The 23,833-nt window shown below is 42.2% G+C and overlaps 1 long non-coding RNA gene across 2 annotated transcripts in view; it reads right to left on the reverse strand.

The window, feature by feature from the left end:
- Positions 1–1,678: 1,678 nt before the first annotated feature.
- The window catches only part of LOC140604667 (uncharacterized), a 49,028-nt gene continuing 26,873 nt past the window's right edge, over positions 1,679–23,833 (reverse strand). Inside the window, exons 5-6 of one of the 2 annotated variants that reach the window (XR_012007481.1) lie at positions 4,467–5,092; positions 1,679–3,092 (exon numbers count right to left, since the gene is read on the reverse strand). This is a non-coding gene — a long non-coding RNA (uncharacterized lncRNA). The remainder of the gene's footprint in view (positions 3,093–4,466; positions 5,093–23,833) is intronic. The other variant, XR_012007482.1, reaches the window with a different exon arrangement.

A 23,833-nucleotide genomic window follows, 5' to 3' on the forward strand; every position in this document is an offset into this window, starting at 1 on the left:
CGTTAACATACAAATCTTAGCTGTTGCAAATTCTTTTTTTGGAACATGGGGTAAATGAATAAATGAATTTAATATTCCTTAAGCACACTTTCTATGGCAGCCTTATTTTCTTCCCAGCATCCCCTTGCCCTGCACTTTTCCCTTGCAAGCCTTTCATCTGTCCCCTTCATCACCTGTCTGCTCCATTGCTGGCTCCAGACTCAAGCCTTGATGCCTGGAAGGGACTCTGTCCTCAGTGCTCACTCCCTTGCTCACTTGGCCTTCAGTACTCATTCTGGTTGCTTGGCTCCTGCGATCGGCTTCTCTATGGGTCGGTGGCCTGGTGTAAGAATGTATCTGTGCGTGTTTCCCCCGAAGAATGTATCTGTGCGTGTTTCCCCCGTGCAAGGGGGTATTCCTGGAGGAATCCTTCTGACCCTGCTGGTGGTGGCTTCCTGTTCTGCAGCTATCAAGGGCGGAGCTCAGGAGCCAGCCCAGGCACGCAGCAGCCCACAGAAGCCCTTTCTCTCTTTGGCTGCCAGCGTGCCCATGGGAGGCAAGCATCCCTACTAGGCTGGTTGGCAGATTCCTAGCTCTTCCTTTATCTCTTCTGGATAAGCTTAATTTTAAGGTCAAGTGTTGCAAGCGCCCCTCTCTACCCGCAGGAGGTACATCCTCTGATCAGTAGCAAAATAGACATTTTTATCTCCACCTGACACCCACATCTACATCTCAAATGATTCTGAGCAGAGAGAGGAGGAGAACAAATGACTGATTTATCAGATACCTGGAAGCCCCAGGACCTGGGGGCCGATATGTGTGCAGCCGGGAATCACACCTGTGCATCCAGCAGCACAGGCCCGGGGGCACCTGCACGTGTGTGCATAGGATGTCTGCATGGATACATAAGTGTGCGTATGGACAGGCACCCCAGGGCCAGGGAAAAGAGCCGCCTACTGAAGAGAATGGCTAGGTTAGAACTTGAGGGACCCAGCTATGTCTGGTTGGCTTGGAAGAATAGCAGCAGCTATGATGAAGGTCTGCAAATCTGCCCCATTATAACCTTTGACAACCCCTCCATACAGTGGTAAGAGCTGAAGCAGAGCAGAAGAGAGGCGGTAGGCAGTGTGATGCCAAATTGGGGGCATGGGAGAGAGCAGGAAAGTCACGGAAGCCAGAGGATACGGGGGTGGGAGATGGAACAGGAACTCTGGGCTGAGCTAGGAAGCAAAAAGACCCCAAGGGAACTGGGAACCTGAACACTTTTTAATTTCTCTATTCCTGACCAGCCTCATGTATAATGTGTGCCTTAAAAGCAAGAGTCGAGGGCAGCCCGGGTGGCTCAGCGGTTTAGTGCTGCCTTCAGCCCAGGGTGTGATCCTGGAGTCCTGGGATCGAGTCCCACGTTGGGCTCCCTGCATGGAGCCTGCTTCTCGCTCTGCTTCTGTGTGTGTGTGTGTGTGTCTCTCTCTCTCTGTGTCTCTCATGAATAAATAAATAAAATCTTTAAAAAAAAAAAAGCAAGAGTCGATAAAAATATGTAAGCTAAAACTTTATAAATATGATGAAACTCTTTAAACACATATTTATACATAAATACATATTTCTAGGAGACCTTTCGCAAGGTTTGACAAAATGAACGTCCATCCCCTCTATCACCGTTTTGTTATAGGTCCATCAGTAGAGGTCTTCCACAATAAAATAGTTTTATTTCTACTCACTGAACACCAGGACTTCATTTTTTACATAAACATGATTCTTATTTTACATTTATTTTTTTAAAGATTTTATTTATTTATTCATGAGAATACACAGAGAGGAGAGAGAGCGAGGCAGAGACACAGGCAGAGGGAGAAGCAGGCTCCATGCAGGGAGCCCGACGTGGGACCCGATCCCAGGACTCCAGGATCACACCCCAAGCCGTAGGCGGCGCTAAACCACTGAGCCACCGGGGCTGCCCCCTATTTTAAATTTATATCAGAATATAAAACTGTGACCTAGCCCCGTTGCTCTTTCTAAATACAACCTAAAGTGTACTTAGTGAAGAGAAAAGAATTCTAGAAGGTAGCTACAGGGAGAATGCACACAAGCCTTAGGACTACAAGGCACAACGCAGCCTTGTGCTTTTTGGATGTGTTATTCCCCACTTCGGTGGCACAGCCGTGACTGCAACCCATACAGCCTCAGCAAAGCTTGAGGGAGGAGTAAGGGAGCCAATTCTGGACACCTAGAGAAGCTGTTCTGGAAAAAGTCAAATTGGAGGGAGGGTCTTTTGCAAATGTATATTCTGGCCACAAGCCACAAACAATAAATCTGTGAAAGCGTGAAGAGTCCTGATCTCACAAACTCTTCCTCCTCTGACATCCAGTAAAGAGGTAGACATGAACACAATGGAACCTCCCCTGAGTTATATTACAACTCAGTCAAAAGGACAAGAGCAACAGGGGTACTATCAGATTAGAGCTGAATTATATCTGTTCTGACCCTGAGCCCTGGGCTGATGATGGCCCAAACATATGTGCTGAGGGGAGGCTACAGGGGGAGGCATTTCAATGCTGTTTGTTCAAACATTTCTTAGAATGCAATTAAAAACTGAAAGAGAAACTTTGGAAGTTCTAAAACTCCTGAAAGTAGAACTGTGATATCTGCTTTCTTGGTATGAAAAGAACATTTATCAGTGAGACAACATTTTTGAATCTGTTCAATTATGAATTATAGAGACAGACACCAGGAAGGCTTAATATGCTTTGGAGGGTGATGGATTTTAGGAAACAGTGAGTCCCAAGAAGCATCAAGTGACTTCCCACGAGGATGGTCCTGTGGGTAATAACAAAGGGATGCGGAGAAAGAGAATATATGAGGAATTTATGTTGCACCTGATGGTGGTTTTTGGACACGGGGTGTTTGCTGTGGTTTGCAAGCTTCTTCCAAAAAAGAATTGTGGTCTCCTTTTACATCTAATGTCTGGTCATGCACTGACAGGCCACGATGAACCTCATCTTCATTAAGGAGGAAGTTGCAGAGTCGGAGTACTGACCTGAGTTCTGGGAGCCAAACTATCAACACCCAGCTTCTCAAAAAGCACTCCGGGGAGTCTTCCAGTCACCCTAGAGCTACAGGAGAGAAAAATCAATGGACAAACAACCTTTTCCTGAAATATATAAATCTATCAAAACACAAATGTTTCCTCCCTTCCCATCACCCCTTCTTTCTCTACCCATCTCCTCCTGTCCTGATCACCAACTTTTTCTTTTATGAGGTAGGATCCACTTATCCTGAGGGTTTCTTTGGAGTTTCTTAACGCAGGCAAAGGTATCCTATGCAACAGAAGGGAAGGTGCTTCCGTTTTCTTTTCAGATCTCCTTACCTCCAGGTAGACTCACAATGTGTCTCCCCCACATCCACCACTGTCCCTTGGTCTGTCCCTTGGTCTGTCCCTCTCCCTTCCCCTGAACTCCACATCCAAACAGTCGTCACGCCTGGTTGATTTTACCTCCTACCTCTTGAATCTATTCATTTCTGTCTCCCCTGCCACGGCCAGAGACCAGCCTGCCAATGTCCCTCCTTCAGCTTCCATGTTTGCTCCTAATTCAATGTCAACATAGCAGCCAGAGTGATTTCTTTCTAAAACACAAAGTCCAAACTTCCCTGTTTAGCACTATTCAATGCATCCCTACCACCCCAAACTCAACATCAGGCGCGCTGACTTCCTTCATTGCTCAGGAGTACAGAGCTCTCTTTCATGCCAGGCTAGGGTCGGTGAACACCACATCTCAGAGGCAAAGAAAAGTTGAAAGTACCTTTTCCCCTAGGCGACTGATCAGCACACTCAGATCTGCCTACTTTTCTCTAATGGGATGTTTTTGTTTTGTTTTGTTTTTATTTTTATTATTATTTTTTATTATTTTTTATTTTTTTATTTTCTATTATTATTATTTTATCTAATGTGATGTTGATCTTGACTCTCCTCCGGTGAAGGGGGGAATGCCTACTTGTGGCAACGCTGTGCCCAAGCGTACAAATCTATCTCAGAAATGGCTTCAGAAACATTGACAAAATGATATGAAAGTTATGCTCTGGTCTATATGTTTTTCCTGGACTTTTAAACTAAGTCAAATAGCATCATTATCTGAGACATTGAATATTATCACTAAGAGGCATGGTGATTAAGAACATGGGTTCTGGAGCTAAACTGCTTGGGCTGGAGCCCTGGCTCCACCATTTTCCACTGTATGACCTTGAATGAATTATTTAACAGCTCTGTGCTTCAGTGCCCTAGTTAAATGGAACGACAGTGCCTACCCCATTGGGAGGGTGGACGAACAGTTAATGGAGCAGTGCCTGGCTGATGGCCTGTACCCAGTAACTTAGCTGTTATGGCTGAAAACTGCATGAGATTGTTACATAGATTAAAACAGTTTCCTTTGAAACTGATGACCTATTAATAATACTGATTTTTTTTTAAACAGTTGATCTTGTCAACTCACCTCTTTTTTCTCGAACCAGTCTTAATGTTAGTGTTTTCCTCTTTGCATAGAGAAGACATCAATAATAGAAGAAAGGAAGGGACCTTTTGTTAGGACTTGCTGGGTATCAGGCACAGAGGCAGGTCTAGAACTTCTAGAGTTCAGAGCAGCTTGGGAATAGAGTAGGGCTAGGGGATGTGTCTTGAAGCTATGAACACAACACACCATCTGCAGGTGGCCTTAGCTGAGCTGCTGAAAATTGAGAGCTCCATCCTCCAAAGGCACTCCTTGCTGTCTTCCTTGACCTGGCACAGCGCTGGGTGCTGTCCCATGCCATTGCCCCATTTCACCTCCACAGTAACTTCTGTGGTAGGTAACGTCACCCTCAAGTTCTAGATGAGGGCTAACTCAGAGTCTGTCCTAGGTCACACAAAGTCTCTTTGTGGCAGAGCTGGGATTTGAACTATAATGTTTGCTTCCCAGCCCAGTGCCCTTTCTTCTGTGCTGCAGCTGCCACAGTCAGGACTATTTTTGCACTTGCTTAGAATAGTAGGGTTTGGATCTAAGCTTAAGAATACTCTTCTTGGGTAAAGTTGTGGTCCTCCAGGAGTTCGAAATTGGCAGTTGGATGTCCCAATGTACAATCTCTAAAATGCAGGTTTAAGAAAATAATATAACATGAAAAGACTAATTACAAAAGCAATACGTTCTCATTGCAGAAAGCTGTAAACATATTTGAAAGTATAAAGAAAATACAAACTCCTATCATCCCATCATCCAGTTATAAGCACTAACATTTTCGATGTTTCCTTAAAACCTCACTATGCACACACTAATTTTTATTTATTTATTTATTTATTTTATTTATTTATTTATTTATTTATTTATTTATTTATTTATTTATTTTTATGATAGTCACACAGAGAGAGAGAGAGAAAGGCCGAGACATAGGCAGAGGGAGAAGCAGGCTCCATGCACCGGGAGCCCGACGTGGGATTCGATCCCGGGTCTCCAGGATCGCGCCCTGGGCCAAAGGCAGGTGCTAAACCACTGTGCCACCCAGGGATCCCTGCACATACTAATTTTAAAATAAGTTTTAGCTGATACATTTATATGATATAAAATGTTAAAAGTACAAAAGTGTAAACAGTGAAAAGTCAGTCTCCCTCTCCACTCTGCCCCCAACCAAGCAGTGCTTCTCCTGGGAAGCAATCACTATTATTAGCTTTTTATATATCTTAAAAGATTACCCATGCATACACATAAACTGAGTTATTTTGCAATTCTCTTTATTTCAAAAATGATCCTTTAAAAAAAAAAAAGGTTTATTTGAGACATGGGGAGGGGTAGAGGGAAGGGGTAAATTTTCAAGCACTAAGCACAGAGCCTGACAACTTAGGCTTCGATCCCAAGACCCTGAGATCATAACATGAATATGATCAAGAGTCGGATGCTTAACCAACTGAGCCACCTGAGCATCCCAAAATGCTACATTCCTTTATGAGTAAATACAAATGCAGTGTTTCGTTCTCTCTACACCTGACTCACCTTCCATCCCCTTTAGTGTCACATCTCCTTTTCAGCATTTCACACTCATTCAGGTGGTTGCACAGGCCAGTCAAAATCACCTTAAAATCTACCTTCCTGGTAAATCCAGTGTGAGAGGGATCAAATTCTTGAAACTTCTTTCTGAGATGCAGGAAATACTGCACCTAAGAAAGACAGGAACCACAAACCCTGTCATGTGGAGAGTCTCTCCAGCGGGGCTGCGCATGTGCCAGGATGTGTAATGTTCTAGCACTGCTCTTTGTACAATGTCCTTCTGGTAAACCAAGCCTATCTAAGCAGGAAGGGTCACAGAGTCTGAACAACTTGCCTATTCCACCCATCTGTCTTCCAAACTACTTGGAGCATCCTGAACTTGTCAAGCCCTCTCTTGCTTTTGCACACGCCCTTGGCCCTTTCTTCTAGAAAACTGCTCCACCGCCACCCCACCCTCCTCAGCTCCCTTCTTTACCTGGCACCATCTATCCTCCCATTTGAGATGGCATCACCAGATCTTCTAGAGAGCTCTCTGTGATGTCCCACCTCCCTACCTCCCACTATCATTAGGCATTTTTAAAAAATATTTTATTTATTTATTTGAGAGCAAGTGAGCAAGATCACAAGCAGGGGGGAGGTGTAGAGGAAGAAGCCTAAAAGCAACCCCCCCAACCCCCATCTTTCAGGTCATGACACCTGTTAAGTGCCTAGGCCAGGGACTGAGGAAATGTAGAGTGAGGCAAGTGATGACCTGAGAGCACTTACACAGCTTAATGAGGAAGAAATTAGGTAAGCAACTATTAAAGTGTGATAAATGCTAAAAAGGAACATTTAGAGTTGCTGGGGTGGTGATGGGGGAGGGCAGTGTCCAGAGCAGAAGCTCCCAACTGGTCCGAATGGGACAGAGAAAGGGACATACCAGCAGATGCCAGAAGAAGTATAGGAAGTGAGCTGGGGAAGTGAAGGAAAAGGGTTTCAGATAGAAAGAATACCCTGTGTGAACAGGCTCAGTCATTGAATCACTATGTTGTATACCTGAAACTGATGTAACATTGTGTGTCAACTACACTTCAATAAAAATAATTTTTTAAATAAATAAAAAAGATCACTGTGATTTCTGTGTACACTGAGTCTTTGGTGCAAGAACAGAGATGGAGGGACCAGTGTTTTTGCATTTACATGGGATTTCTCTTTACAGAGTTGAAGCCCAATAACAGTTTGAGTCTTATAATTCTGCATTTTTTTTGATGATTGTTTCTGAACCTTTTTAAAAGGGCACTAGATTAAATAATAAGTAAATAAGTAAATAAAAGGAGGGCAATAGATTATATTCCTCTCTTAGCACCAGAATCTGGCAGAAGTTAGCACAGAGTAAGGGCTCAAGAAATGTCTATGAAGGACAAATGGTAGTCCATCCTCAGAGTAGATCAAGCTCAAAGATTCAGCTCGTCTCTTCTTATATTGAATAAAGAAAGCAACACAACATAGAGTCTCTGACTGTTCCTATTAAAATACACTGTTGGGCAGCCCTGGTGGCTCAGCGGTTTAGTGCCACCTTGGGTCCAGGGCCTGATCCTAGAGACCCAGGATTGAGTCCCACGTCAGGCTCCCTGCATGGAGCCTGCTTCTCCCTCTGCCTGTGTCTCTGCCTCTCTCTCTGTCTCTCATGAATAAAAAAATAAAATATTTTTTAAAAATACACTGTTAAATTGAAATACTATTATCTTGGGGTGCCTGGATGGCTCAGTCGGTTAAATGTCTGCCTTCAGCTCAGGTCATGATCCCAGGGTCCTGGGATGGAGCCCCACCCTGGTGTCCTATCCGGGGCTCCCAGCTCAGCAGGGAGACTGCCTCTCTCTCTGCCTCTACCCCTACCCCTGTTTGTGCCCCCTTGCTCTCTCTCTGTCAAATAAATAAATTAAAATCTTTAAAACAAAACAAAACAATATTATGTTTAGTAAACTAACCCCAATTTCCAAAGTGGATAAGCGACAAGCATTACCTACAATAGTGGAAGCAACCCAAAGACTGAGCCACAAGCAGCCACTGAAACAGATCCTTATGATGACAACACAGAAACAAATAATAGTGGTTTCAGGAATGTAAATTATCTGCTCACAATAATAAAACTCCTGAGGGAAACACGGCTGAATTGCACTGTGGTGATGCTGAGAGCATCTTGAATGTTAGGGAAGAGACTAAAGGTGATAAAATGCCTAGTAAGAACTAAACATCTTTTAAAATCTTTTTATTATAAAATTAAATAAAGATGAAGAAAACCTCATAAAAAGATGACTGGTTTAACGCTGTATTTTAAGGTGCACACCCTTAACTACCACGTAGGTCGAGAAACAGAACTCTGCATCTCCATGTCGCTTTACACCAGTTCCAAGCCCTCGCTTCCCAACCACGTAACCGCTGTCCTGACTTTTACAGCAATCACTTGCTTGGATGTTTAAAGATTTTATTTATTTGGGACAGAGAGAGACAGAGATGATGGCAGCACAAGCAGGGAGGAAAGGGAGAAGGAGACTCCCCGCTGAGGAGGGAGCCTGACAATGTGGCACTCGATCCCAGGACCCTGACATCATGACCTGAGCCAAAGGCAGATGTTTAGCCACTGAGCCACCCAGGCACCCCCACCTGGATGTTTAAAAATAGCTTTATCACCCACATGTGCATCCCTGGACAATAATACAGGTTAGTTTTTGTCTTGCTCATCTAAAAATATTTTATATGCCCTTTAACTCTTTTTTTAATCTATAGATTCTCTCCTCCATCCTGTTCAATTCCTTACTATTTTTCTATTGGAAAGCCCAAGCTCTTTGCCCTGTCGGGTCTCTCAGAGGCTGGAGTTTGCTGGGGGTCAATGCGTGGGCAGCTCAACACGTTCCTCTTCCATATCCTGCAGCTAGATCCAGAGGCTAGAACCAACTTAGCTTTGATTCCTTTGACAAAACGTAGCACTTCATTTTCATGAAACTGGATGAACTATTATTAGTAAGCCTCCCATTGCACTTGGGGCTCCTTCAGAGTTGCTCCCAGCAATGCCGGTCTGCTCTGCCCTCTGCTGCATCCTGTTCTCGGCTGTCAGTGATGGAGCAGCTCCCTGTGTCACTGCACACCCCCTTTGGGCCCTAAGAGTTCACTGCACTGGGTGTTATATGTTGGCAAATTGAATTTAATTTTAAAAAATTAATAATAAAAAAAAGAGTTCACTGCACTGACCTGCTCTTCTGACACCGAGGAAAGTGACTGGTCTCTCATTGCTTTAGAGAGAGAGGCTGGGCCGGCCTATGAGCACACCTACTCAGCTCCAGGTGATGGGGACAGTGTCTCTTCCTCCGCTCCAACACACTAGTCTCTTCCCCATTTGTTTCCCAAATATTACTTTCAATCATAGTGAAGGGGAAAAAATGACTTTATTTAAAGTTTTAAACTGTTTCAGTGATCTCAGTGAAAATTCTGATGTAGTTTTATGTCACCTTTTATCTTCTGAATGCACTTTTGGCCCAGAGGCATTTAAAACAACACAATGGTTACCCACCGCTGTCATTGTCATTTCTTAGGATTCAGTTGGTCAGAAATTAAGTTTGATCTTGGGGCACCTGGGGGGCTCAGTCGGTTAAGCTAAGCATCTGCCTTCAGCTCAGGTCATGACCTCCGGGTCCTGGGATCCAGCCCCACCTTTGGCTCCCTGCTCAGTGAGGAGTCTGCTTCTCCCTCTGCCCTCCCCCACACCCCATGTGCATATACACCTTCTCAAATTAAGAAATAAAATCTTAAAAAAAAAAAAAAGAAATTAAGTTTGATCTTGGTAACGGATGGCTTAGATTGGTCATGCGAATAACCAAAATTCATGGAGCACTGTTCCTAGAATAATTAAAGGTACCTTCGTAATTCATTTTTTCTGAGGAAAAATAAATGGACCCTATTTTTCTTTTTTTTCTAAAGATTTTATTTATTCATGAGACACACACACACACAGAGAGAGAGAGAGAGAGAGAGAGGCAGAGACACAGGCAGAGGGAGAAGCAGGCCCCATGTAGGGAGCCCGATGTGGGACTCGATCCTGGGACTCCAGGACCATGCCCCGGGCCAAAGGCAGGCACTAAACCGCTGAGCCTCCCAGGGATCCCCCTATTTTTCTGATCACACTGAGTCACATGTCACTTATGCCTCACAGGGCAATGATATACCATTTAAGTAGGATGTCATCCTTGGCACTTCCCCCTCACCTGGACAGACAATCCTTCACCAAATCTTACATCTTTCCACTTGCACACACATCCCTCCTCACTGATACAGTCCAAGCCACTATTTCCCACCCTCAACAATGCACAGCCTACCTGGACTGCCAGGCTATACTTACAGCTCCTCAAAATCTGTTTTCCACACAGCAGTCTGACTGGCATGTTTACATGGAGTTTAGATCATGTTTTCCTTTGCTCCCTCCTACACCAATAACCTCTCCCTGCTGCAGTGGAGTCCAAAGGCCTCACCACAGCCCGTAGGTATGGTGCATTCCCAACTCCTGCCCTCCCCGTGGGTCTCCCTGTCCCTCAGCAAGGCTGTCTTTCTCAGCATGGGGCCTTCACACAGTGTCCCCGCTCACTCTCTCTTCCCTGTTGGTTTCAGCAATGTCTTCCTGGACCATCTACTAAATTCGATTGCTCCTCACTTATCCACTAAAAATCCAGTAGAAGAAGCCTGTTGCTTTTTTCCCCTTCGAATTACTTATCATGATTGTTTTAAATTGTGGTCAATATGCATAACACAAAATTTATCAATTTAACGCTTTTTATGGGTAGAGTTCTGTGGCATTCTGTATATTCACGTGGCTGGGCAACTATCACCAACCATCCACCTGCAGAACCTTTCATCTTCCCTTACGGAAACTCTGTACCCTTCAAACAACAACTCCCCATCCCACCCTCCCCTACTGCCTGGCAACCACCATCCTACTGTCTCTGAATTTGACTGCTATAGGTGATTCACACAAGTGGAATCAGCCAACACTTGTCCTTTGGTGTCTGGCTTATTTAACTTAACCAATAATCTCTTCAAGGTTCATCTATGTTTTCTCATGTGTCAGAATTTCCTTCCTCTTTAAGGCTGAATACTATTCCATTCTACTTATGGATCACATGTTGTTTATTCATTCATCTGTCGAGGGATACTTGGTCGCTCCCACTTTTTGGTTACTAATAATGCTGCTGTGAACATGGGTGTACAAATATCTGTTCAAGCCCTGCTTTCAGTTCTGGGTATATGCGAGAAGGGGACTTGCTGGATCATATAGTAATTCTATGGCTAATTTGATAAGGAACCACACACCGTCTTCCATAGTGACTGCACTATGTTAGAGTCCCACCAGCTGTGCACAAAGTTTCCAGTTCCTGCATATCTTTACCAACACTTGTTATTTTCTAGTTTGTTTTTATCACCACCATTCTAAAGGGTATGAAGTGGCATTTCATTTGTGGTTTTGATGTGCATTTCTCTAATGATAAATGTTCATTATCTTTTCATAAGTTTATTGTCCATTTGCATATCTTTGGAGAAAGTCTATTCAAGTTCTTTGCCTATGTTTAAATTAGGTTGCTTTTTTTGTTGTTGAGTTAGGAGTTACTTATATATCCTGGATATTAACCTTTTATCAGATATATCATTTGCAAGTATTTTCTCCCATTCTTAGATTGTCTTTTTACTCTGTTGATAGTATCCTTTCAGGCACAAAATCGTTAAATTTTGATAAAGTCCAAATTATCTATTTTTCTTTTGTTGCTTTGCTCTGGGTATCATATCCAAGAAATCTCTCATAATTTTTGATTAGGCTTTTATATGAGTTTTTATTTATTTATTTGTATTTTATTTATTTATTCATGAGAGACACACACACACAGAGAGAGAGAGAGAGAGAGGCAGAGACACAGGCAAAAGGAGATGCAGGCTCCATGCAGGGAGCCTGATGTGGGACTCTAGGGTCACATCCTGAGCTGAACGCAGATGCTTACCCACTGTGCCACCCAGGCATTCCTTATCTGAGCTTTTAAAAAACATAATTTACTTATTTAACAGAGAGAGAGAGAGATTGAACACAAACAGAGGGAACAGCAGAGAGAGGGAGAAACAAGCACCCCTGCTGAGCAGGGAGCCCGATGTAGGGCTCGATCCCAGGACCCTAGGGATCATGACCTGAGCAGGAGGCGGCACTGCACTTAACCAACTGAGCCACCCAGGCACCTCTTTATCTGAATTATTATTTCATGACTTCCTACCCCAAGAGACCAAGGCAGAAACCTATTTAGTTCACCATCCTATTGAGGGCTAGCAGGTGTTCCAATATATGTACTTGTAGTCTGATGAATGCATATATTCTGATGTTTTTAATCTGTGGTATAGTATGGTACCCTATTAACCTGTACATATATATGAAAAATATTGATTGACAAATGTGATTTCTGTGTGCTACTTAATTATCTTGAGCTTGAAAAGTCACACTAAAGGAAGGTGCATACATTGAAATCAAACCACAAGTTTTCAGAAATGTTGGAGGGTAAAATTAAACACAACAGAAATTATATCAGTGGCTTATTTTAAAAACATTTCCCCCCAAACCTTTACAGATCAAAAAGGAAATTACTAAAAACGTATCTCCCAGGTTTAGTCCATCCACTTTGGACATGAGGTGACTTGCTATATATTTCTTCATTCTTCGTTGGCAGCTTTCCAAAAGGTGTATAGACCAGCTTCCGAGCTTAAGAGATAGTCCGGATAAGATTCTAAACCTTTCTGATTTTGTAAACTTTCATGAGAAAGTTAAAGACCACTCTTCTGGCTCTTACTTAGTAGATCAAGCACACCTTGAAGGGGTTCATTCAATTCTTTCATTTATTTGCCTCTGGGATTTAAAACTGAAGGGGGCTTGCATTGTCAGCTGTGGAACAGCAGGGGGAGCTCATGAGGTTTTTAAGTCAGCTATTACCAGCCACTGCCCCCCCTCCAAAAAAAAAAATCATCATGTCAAGTATAAACAAAACAGTACCAAGGTCAAACCCGAAGAAGGAGAAAAGGAAGAAACAAAAATAAAATTCTAATGATAAGTAAAAATGGCCAAAATCAATTTCATAATAAAAGACTGATACAAACTAGTGCTTAATCTAGGCCAACAAATCCAATCATCCTTACCCTAATAAGCCAATGTACCCCAAGGGCCCAAGACCTCATTACTGCCTCAAACCCTTAAGCATCTTTCTCATGTATCAAAATTAAGTTACTAAGGTAAAAGGCTTAAAAACAATTATGCTTAAATTTTCTCTTTTTTTATTGTCTTGGTTTGTGATGTTTCCCAAAGAGTATGGATCTCTCCTCATGTTATTTCACCGTGAATATCAAACCTTTAAACAAAATATTGGGAGTTGTAATTGTACTGGAACAATGAGAGATCTAATTTTGAAAGCAACTAGGATAAATATATGTGTAGAAATACAGCCCAGCTGACTTTTGACTTTTCTATGTCTTCACACTATTTCTAGAGCTTACAGAAAAGCAAGTTGCTTGTAATAAAGTGGACACTTTCAATAAACTCCATCAAATGAAAGCATGCATAAATCAGGCATAATTATGAAATATGACCATTTAATTTTCTTAAAAAGATTATCAATTTTTCTCCAAAACTAGACTATAATTTATTCTTGGGTGAAAATATACATTCAGAAAAGAAATGAATGGAAAAAAGGACAGTGCAACAAAGTGACCTTAAAACAAGAGCCTCTTCAAACAATATAATAAGGCTTCTCACCTCTTTTAAAGAATGTATGTTTTACCGCATGAGGCGTCTGAGGTTAGCTTCATCTAATCTTCAAATCCTTTTTCTATGATAGTGGTTGGAAATCCAGTTTTTAATTATCTTAAACAACTTTTGAAAGAGAAAATAATACAGGAAGCTTTGCTTTCTAAATATTAATTTAATTAAACCACAAGAGGAAACTCAGAACTAAATTCCAACTTTTATTTAGGTTATATAAAACATTAAAATTCACCAGAAACTTCCAATTATAGTTATCTTGAGGAATCACAGAGAAATACCACTAAAAGGCCGTGGTGACAGAAATTCACTTACGAGCATCAAGTACAAGATCAATAAAATAAGTAGTAAACTCACAAGAAGGAATAGCAGTCCTTGAATTTATAAGTTTAATAAGCTTACCGGGTAGACAGCTGTCTCCTGCCATGTAGCTCAGTGACTGGCAATATATCTGATAAAGATGGCCTCTGGCCACCTTTTCTCATATACTAAGTAATGGCTATTCCAACCACCAGCTGAATCATAAACCCAATGATCATCCCAGTCATTCTTCTCTTCCTGCTGACTACTCTACACATACATGGGAAGCCTCTATAGAGTGGTCCTCTACTGGTCAGGCAGGATTTTGGTCCATGACATGCTTCCTACCCCCCTTGTCACTAGGGAAATGAGATCCAGAAGAGGACGTGCAAGTTCAGATGAGAATGGAGGTGAAGTTGGCCTCTAGAAGGAGCGTGGCATCTTTCCCACTCATCTTCCCACTCTGTTCCACAGTATGGATGGGTCAGGACATTGCTTTTTACCCCACCCCACAAGGCCAAGGACATTTTATTGTTTGGTCTAAGAGTGAATGAGATATTCCTTCTGTTGAGTTTCTTCTGTAAATTTTGTCTGAATGGGTGTTCACTGACTGTGACAAACGTTGAGGCGTTGGGATATGACTAAAGAATGCTATGAGAAATTAAAATATCCTACCCCTGCTTCAGGCCCCCCATATTCAAGGGATTCTGAGGGAGGAGTAGACAAAGATAATGAGATACAACAAATAAACACTCCCAACGAGCAAAAGATTCTATCCTAACTATGAAGCAGAGCTTGAGTGAGCAAGACTGAACTTGAAGAATTTCCTATCACCACGCTTGATGGGTGTAAACACCAGAACCAAAGTAGATTGTGAAAACAGGCCAACCTGCTTTTGTAAGGGCTCATACCCAAGTGCCAGGTATGTATTCTGAAGTACAAAGTCAGAACACATGGGGCCATTTCCAAGGAAGCAGAGAAAAGAGGGAATGCCACTGATGAGAGTATAAAAGAGGCTGGACTTGAAGACTGCTGGGTACAGTGGTACACACAGGCACTGCACAAGACACCAGGCAAAAGGAGTAAGTGGGGGCTGAAAACCAGCCTGCACTCTAAATGCTGTGTCCTTGGCATGGAGCTATGCCCACCCAGAGGGGAGGGGACAGCCTTTTTAACTTCATAAAGGTGACCTTAGGCTAGCAGCTCTGTGGGACAGGCCTCCTCTCCTGCTTCAGTGCAAGAGGCATCCATTTTACCATTAAGTATTGACATTTACCAAAGACTGTCCTCTTAATGCACTTAGAACAGCCCAGGAAACTGTCATTGGAGATACAAGACCTTGGCAATTTTTTTCTTATTAATATCTTCCAGTTCCTGAACATTTTTCTGAGAATTCCTCATCTTAGCCCTCTTCTTAAAAATGTCTAGATACTGCTATTTATCATCAGATGCAGGTTTATCGACTCATCATATTTGCTGATGTAACAAATAATGGTGTTCATCTCCTGGGAACTAATCTGATATCCATTTGACTGCTGATATCAATGCCTGGTTGTTTTCTTACTGATTTACACCCTCTGGCAGAGAAAGCTACCATGAAGTTAAGAGAAGAAATAGGTAGGCTTGGGATCCCTGGGTGGTGCAGCGGTTTGGCGCCTGTCTTTGGCCCAGGGCGGGCGATCCCGGAGATCTGGGATCGAGTCCCACGTCAGGCTCCCGGTGCATGGAGCCTGCTTCTCCCTCTGCCTATGTCTCTGCCTCTCTCTCTCTCTCTCTCTGTGTGACTATCATAAATAAATAAAAATTTAAAAAAAAATCTTCCTAATCATTAAAAAAAAAAAAAAAGAAAGAAATAGGTAGGCTTCCCATAGTCTTGGAGGACTTAGAAGGACCCTTGGCATACTTTTCCTTACAATATAATATTTTTGTTTTTGAAAATGGTAAAATATATTACTTCATAACATTTTTATCATTATTTATCATTACATAGTACATGTTCAATGAGAACATGTGAAAATTCGTAAAAGTACAAGGAAGCAACATCCCAAATTTTATGAAAACCACCTGCTACCTTTTCATGAACATTCTTCACCCTCTGATCTCTCTGTGTATATGAGTGTGTTTGTATATGTGTACAGCATATTTACCAAACTGGGATGATACTTCCATTCTATCAGTAAATTATGGAAACAGAATGGAATCAAAGTTTCCTTAAAAACTGTAGTTATCTTCAGAGTTATCTTGGGAAGTCTCAGAAGGGGATGTGATCAGGGAGGGAGACAAAGGTGGCTTTGGTCACATTTTAAAATGTTATTGAAGAGGGATCCCTGGGTGGCGCAGCGGTTTGGCGCCTGCCTTTGGCCCAGGGCGCGATCCTGGAGACCCGGGATCGAGTCCCACGTCGGGCTCCCGGTGCATGGAGCCTGCTTCTCCCTCTGCCTGTGTCTCTGCCTCTCTCTCTCTCTCTGTGTGACTGTCATAAATAAATTAAAAAAAAAAATAAAAAAAATAAAATGTTATTGAAGAAATAAGCTAAAGCAAACAGGGCAAAACGTTATCATCTGTTGAGACTGGAGAATAAGTAAACAAGTGTTTGCTCTAGCATCTCTGCCATATGCCATAAATTTGAACTGTTTTATAAGTTCCCACATAAGAAAGAGCTAAAATTGCTATTTGCCATTCCTGGGGGTGTCTGTTTGCTGCAGTCTTCTCACTGGGGAGTGTGGACTCTTCCAGTTTTTCAAAAATTGCTCTTCACAAAGCTCAGAAATATCCACTAGAGATTTCTCATCAAATAGACTAGATACCCTCCCCTGAAAAAAAAGATACAACCCTTTCTCCTTAGGAATATACAATGCTGACTGCCCCAATGTCCCCAACATTAACTGTGAGAAAGCAATAAACACTGAGCACAATCTTGTGATACAAGCATCTCAAGTCATATTTTCTCTTCGCTGTTAATATCCCCAGATGATCTTTTAGAGGCTGAAATTAAAAATAAAATAGTTCAGAGATGACACAGACCGATATAAACTTATGACTTTGGTGCCTGCCCACCTGAAGGTTCATTTGAGTTGGAATACTGTCAACAAATTCATTGTCAGAAAGCCAATTCAGAAACACAATTATAAAGCTACTGGTGGCTCTGGAATACTGTCAACACACAAAACATCACTGTGGTCAGTGTTCTTCCTCCTGCATTCCAGCATGCTCTTCCAGAGCTTTCTGAGCTAATAAGGGGTTTCACTGACAAGGTATCTTGACTTCATCTGGAGCCAAGAATATTCACCTTTTTAAGATTCAGATAATGGAACTGAATTCTTGAAGGGCTCTGATGGTTCAGCCTAGGTAATCTGCCCTTCTGGAAGACTGAGAAATGCACCCAAGCATACTAAACCCAATCTTAAAATTGTACCACATAAAAGGAAATTATATAATGAGATTATAAAACTTGTGCAGATTTCCATGTGACTTGTGGAGGATACATTTTCAAATTTTCATATAGTAGTACAATTTTCATTAACATCTCCCTTAAGTACTCCAGAGACTCACCATCACTAAAAAGTAACCATTATAAAGACTCCACATAATACAGTGAGTTTTTACTCCATGGTTCAGAAGAAGAAAGGAGAAAAAAATTACAAAGAGGGGTGCCTGGCTGACTCAGTCAGTAGAGCATGCAACTCTTGATCCTGGGATTATGAGTTCGAGCCCCACACTGGGTACAGAGACTACCTAAAATCTTAAAAAATACAAAACAAAAACAAAAAACCACAAAGAAAATCTTCTTGAAAATCCCAGTCTTGACAGCCAAAAATCATGGAAAACTTTTTCAGAAATGTTGAAGGATACTGAACCGTTGACTTAAAGAGTCTGAATTTTTCAATAAACCAGAATTTGGCCGCCACTAATTAAAAGCTATTATTTGCCCCTTTGGGAGGGGAGAGAATGACCAGTGGTGTGTGAGCAGTCCTGCCCTCAGGTGAGGAGGCCCAGCATAGCCATGGGGCTCACAGAGATTTGTGAATTAGACAGGACTCCTACCTCTGGACCCAAAGCCTAAGTTGAATGGATAGCCTGAATCTGAGGTACTGGGCAGCAAACTCCTGGCCAGTTGAAAAAGAAAAGAAAAAAAAGCCACCCTGCCCCCCACCTCCCCAGTGAAGGCCAGCTTGTTTCCCCAAAGTCCCTGTAACAAACAGCCCGGGCAAGGGAGTGGCTGGGGAGAGGCAGCAGCACCTGTCTCTGACAGGGTGCTTAGCCTGGCCAGGGGCCCTAGGGGACCAGACATGGGCAAACCCAAGTGCACGAGGAGAGAAGCCACAAAAACATGTTACCCCTAATGAGTGGCTTTTGCACTTGGGTGAAGGAAGTTAGGGACAGAATGCCTTCCAAGGTCTGTGTGGGGAATGGGCAGGGGCTTTCCGTCCTTGTTGGGGGGAGTGCTAAACAGAAGGACTTTCAGGGTCTTCACGAGAGATGTGGACCTTAAGGGCAACCTTAGGTCATACAGAACTAATCAAGCGAAAACAATAAGAAAATGAGCCTGACAGCAAGTATCTGAGGACTTTATCAAAAAGAATTAGAAATGGACAGATTCACTGGGAGCTGCAAAGGATCAAATCTGCAAGGTGGCATTGTGTGGCCGGGATTAAATTATTTATTCATTGTTAATTTATTTATTTATGTATGTGCAAATGACCTTGCTGCTGCAGGTGCTCAGGGGCCTCTGAAAAGGCTGGGTTTTTAGATCCAGGCCTAGAATATTGGTCCATTTAACTCATTCTTTCCTTAAGGCGATCAGCACTGACTTTTATCTAAGGAGATAGAGGAGGAAAAACCGTATGTGTGCAGGGAATGATGTAGGACTTGAGCAGCCCTGAGGACCCAAGAATTTCGGCTCCATTCAAGATCCTGGGGAAGCCTCCATGCAGTTTAATGTCCAAGAAATTAGCAAATGAATGCTTATGTCAATATGCGAAAAATCCCTGTTAGTTTAAACAGATAAAAAGCCTGTGGGGAAACCTCAGAAAATGCAGGCTCTTTTCCTTTCCCTTTTTAGTTAATTTAATTTTTAAAAGAGGGCACAGCACTTCTGGAGTTCTATGGAAACCCACAGAAGTCACAAAAAATAAAAAAAGGTCTAGGGGATGCTTGATCTTGTACATGCTTGAAATAGTCTCAATGTGACTAGTGGAAGAAATAAGGAGATTTTATCAGCCATTCTTTGCACCATGTCCATTATCCAATAATGTCCTGCCCAAACTGAAAAGCAGAGAATCCATCTTCACCTCTTACACATGCCTCTGGCATGAAAACAAATAATTACTCTGTGAGTACAACAACAGTTTGTAGGGGAAAGCAGAGGATAAAATCAATAGGGGTGTTATTTTCTCTAAGTTTAGGCAAATAATGATGAACGAAAATGGTCATCCTGTGTTCCTGCTGACCCAGCACAGTGGGGACACTGTGTCAGACATGACCTTTGGAGGAAGAGCATACAAGAACTCAGCGTGGGGGACTCAGACAAGAAGCCACACATATTGAAGCCAGCAACCTCACGCCAGTGAGTCTTCCTTAAGGAGAAAGGCCTGCCTACTTTGCAAAAGAGATATATATGACAGCCAAAGTCCCCTGAGGGAGGCTCTCTACTAGATCAGCAAGGGACACTACACAAATGATCGGACTCTGGAAACACTGCCTTTCAGAATATATAGCTGCCTCTCAAGGTGAATTAGACATGGCTTTTTAACTATACAAAGGTAAGCTTTCCCCAGAGGGGGGGTGGGAAGAAAAACAGAAAAAAAGAAAGAAAAGAAAAACCAAAGGAAATATCTCTATTTAAAAAAATATATATTTCATTTATTATTTGAGAGAGAAAGAGAGCACACTCAAGCACAAGTGAGGGGGGTGGGTTGGCAGAAAAACAGGCTCCCCAGTGAGCAGGACCCTGAGATCATGACCTGAGCCAAAGGCAGGTAGACGCTCAACCAACTGAACTGAGCCGCCCAGCCGCCCCAGAAATGCCCTTAAATACAGATTTTGTTTTACATATTCAGTTGTTCTTAGTTCCTAAAATGTAACAGATTAGTACCCCGATGGTAAATCAACTATTAAGTTCTCAAAGAGAAAAGGAACATTACAAAAGACTTTTCCACACTGCCAGGCATTGTTAATTTATTCTCCACAGTTTTGCAAAAGCTGTAGGCATTTTTTGTTTAAGATTTTATTTATTTATTCATGAGAGACAGAGAGAGAGAGAGAGAGAGGCAGAAACACAGGCAGAGGGAGAAGCAGGCTCCATGCAGGGAGCCCAACATGGGACTCGATCCTGAGTCTCCAGGATCACACCCTGGGCTGAAGGCGGTACTAAACTGCTGAGCCACCAGGGCTGCCCAGTTATAGGCATTTTAATGCTAAGTGCCCAACTACCTCAAGAATAAAAATTTCAAAATAATTTCTTCCCTCATAAACTTCTTGGACTTACCTGAAAATAAAGGATAGTCAACCTAAAACCAGTAAAGGTTATAATTCAAAGTCTCATAAAGTTATGTATTCCTTAAGATGGATTTTCAACTTCTGAATCCCATAATTCATGTTCATATGTTAAAGTTCTAATTGGTTTATGGCACATCCCAATTTAATATATGCCTGTTCTGAATAGGAATTTTTTGGAAAGATTTTATTTTTTTATTTTTTGACAGAGAAAGAGACTACAACAAGGGGAGTAGCAGGCAGAGGGAGAGGGAAAAGCTGACTCCCTGCTGAGCAGGGGCTCAATCTCAGGACCCAGAGATCATGACCTGAGCTGAAGGCAGGTACTTAACTGACTGAGCTACCCAGGTGCCCCTCTGCATAGGAATTCAATAAATTTTCTTCAGTAATTTTTCTAAGTACTATTCTTCAGCTGAATGTTGTTTTGTAAGCCTGAAATGTCAAAATAATCATTCAGAAATAAACACAGATTGAGTCCTGAATTTTATCATTACAATATTTTGTTTTTCCATTGAGTGCTTAGAGATCTTTTTGTTGGTAACTGCTTATGCAGAAAATGAGCAGATGTTCTGGTTTGATGAGGGCATCACAGGATAGCTGCTCCCTAGGATGATTTGGGGTTGGCTAAGAAATTTAAAAATTGTCCTTTTTAAACCCTGACATCACACAGAGCAACTAAAGCAAAAAAAAAAAAAAATCTTACCGCGCTCACTCTTTTCAGGTCATACATAGGTATTCATTCCCTCTTTTTACAACAGCCATAAGCAACGGCAACGCATGCTGGTTAGATGCCTTAGAATGTTCTAGGCGTTGTGCTAAGCAATTACCATAGATGATCTCATTTCACGCTCAAAATAATCCTTGAGGTAGGTATGATTATTTCCATTTTCCAAAAGGGGGAACTGGTCATCAACAAGGCTAAGCAACTTGCCCCAGGTCAGGTAATAGCATTTACATGGCAGAGCTGGATTTGAACTTGCGCCAGTCTGATTCCAGAGCCTGAGATTTTAGGTACTATGATTCTGCTTCTATTAAGCATCTTTTCCATTTGTTTGGTCCTTAATGCTGAAAGTTATTGATTTTCATTAAAAACTCAGTCTCCTATTTATCATTAACCAGGCCATGACTGTGCTTTCTTCAGTGTCACTTACCTTGTCCCTGAAACCTGCCACCATTCTGGAGGGGCAGGTCGCTGTTCTCTGCCCTCTCCCCGGGACCTCTGGTTCTTTCCCATGTCAGCGATGCTGCTCAGCAGCCCTCCTGCTCCCTATCTCATGGCTGCCATTATGCTCATAACCACTATTCTCTTTTCTATGCATTTTTTGCTCTTATCCCCTCTCTCATCTAGTACCTAATAGTGTCTGATAATAACAACATTTATATGTAGCACTTTTATGTGTTAGGCACCGATCTGAACCTTTTACATACACTTACCAGTTATATCCTCAGAACAACATAACTAGACAAATATAATCACTAATCCCCATTTACAGATATAGAACAGAGACACAGGGCAAGTATCTTAATAAAGGTCACACTAGGAAATGGTGTAGTTCATGATCTAACTGATTCACTATATTGTATGATAGTGAATCATTTACTTACATCTTCATTGTCTATCTCCTACTTCTACTATATAAGAGGAGAAGAGTCTCTCTGCCTTACCACTGGGTCTGCAGCACTTAGAAAAGTGTCTAGCATTCAGTAGGTGCTCAATAAATATGCTGACTGACAGCTTCTTTCCCATCTTTCAAGGGCATTTCACTGACCCTATAGATACTGTCAGATAACCTCTTTAATGTCATCTTTCATATGACATACTGGTCATTCACAGAACATCAGGTGCAATCTTTGGGTCTTTTGCTCTTTTCAAGTTTTTTTGTGGGGGGAGGAGCAGAATTGGACTTCTGCTACAAAAATCGAGCGTGTCACAGCCTCAAAGCTTACAGGTCTCTTAGATAGAAGAAAAGAGACCGCAGAGAGGCATTTCTCTGTCTTGCTCATTGCCCTAAGAGTTGATCTCTCCCTACAACCCGCATTACTTCACCCCTTGGGCCCTCTGGCTGCTGACTGGGTTTGCCCAAAGAGAAACAACATAGGAGATGCAAGGCTGGGAGGAAGTTCTATCCCTGTTGTTTCTCTGTCTTGGTGCCATGGCTTTGCCTGTGGCTGCTCCTTCTGGGACTGTCAGCCCCTACTCTGTGCCTGCCCCCCTCACCCCAGAGTGGTTGAGGATTCCTCTTCCACAGCTCCACTGACCTCCTCAGACAGTACTGCCTACTGCCCTACTTGCTAATTCTGGCCTCATGGGAAGGCCTTCCCACTGTGTTAGTTCTTGGGTGCCTCAACATCCTTTACAGGCTCCCTCAATCTTGCTCACATCTCTGAAAATGGTTTCTTCATTAAATACGCTTCAAAATGCCAGCTGAAACCTCCTTCTTCCTCCCTGCTGGGATGCTAATACAGAGACTCCCGGCCCAACATCCCATCTAATGGAACACTCCCCTCCACAAAATCCCTAGCTACTATTTGCCTATTTCCAGCATTCAAAGGAGTCTTTTTCATTTATAGACTCTTCTATTTATTAAAATGTTATTCCTTCTCCAGAGGCAGGAAAGATCTGCTTCCCATGAAATCCTATTTCTGTCTTCTGAGCATACAGAATAAGCCTCCTCTTTCCTCCACCTGACAGCCCTGTAAATATTTAAACACAGCTGTTGTGGCCTCCCCCAAATCTTCTCTCCCTCAGGCTAAATGAATTCAATTTATTTTCCACTTTATATCTCTCCATGCCCTATCTAAGTGTCTAAAAACAAGGGAGTGAAGAAATAGGAGAATAAATTTATAATAATTGAAAGGTATGAGTGGTAAGATAAAAGAAACAGGAAGGAAGCAGAACCTGTCTACATCTGACCTTATCCCTGGGGCTGATCTGTCAACTTCTTGTCATACATTTTTCATTACCACTTAAACTTATATATCACGTCACCCATTCTCTTATTCTACATTTTCATATTGGTAAAGCATTTATAATATGAAATTTAACATTTTAACCATTTTTAGGTATATGGCTCAGTACATTCACATGGCTGTCATGCAACCATCACCACAATCCATTTCCAGAACTTTTATATCACCCCAGTCTGTACCCATTAAACATGAACTCCCCATCCCTTTCTCCCTCTGTCCCTAGTAACTCGTATTCTATTTTCTATCTCTATGACCTATTCTAGGTACCTCA

The sequence above is a fragment of the Canis lupus genome, chromosome 15 (assembly GCF_048164855.1).
Source record: "Canis lupus baileyi chromosome 15, mCanLup2.hap1, whole genome shotgun sequence".
Lineage (NCBI taxonomy): Eukaryota > Metazoa > Chordata > Mammalia > Carnivora > Canidae > Canis > Canis lupus.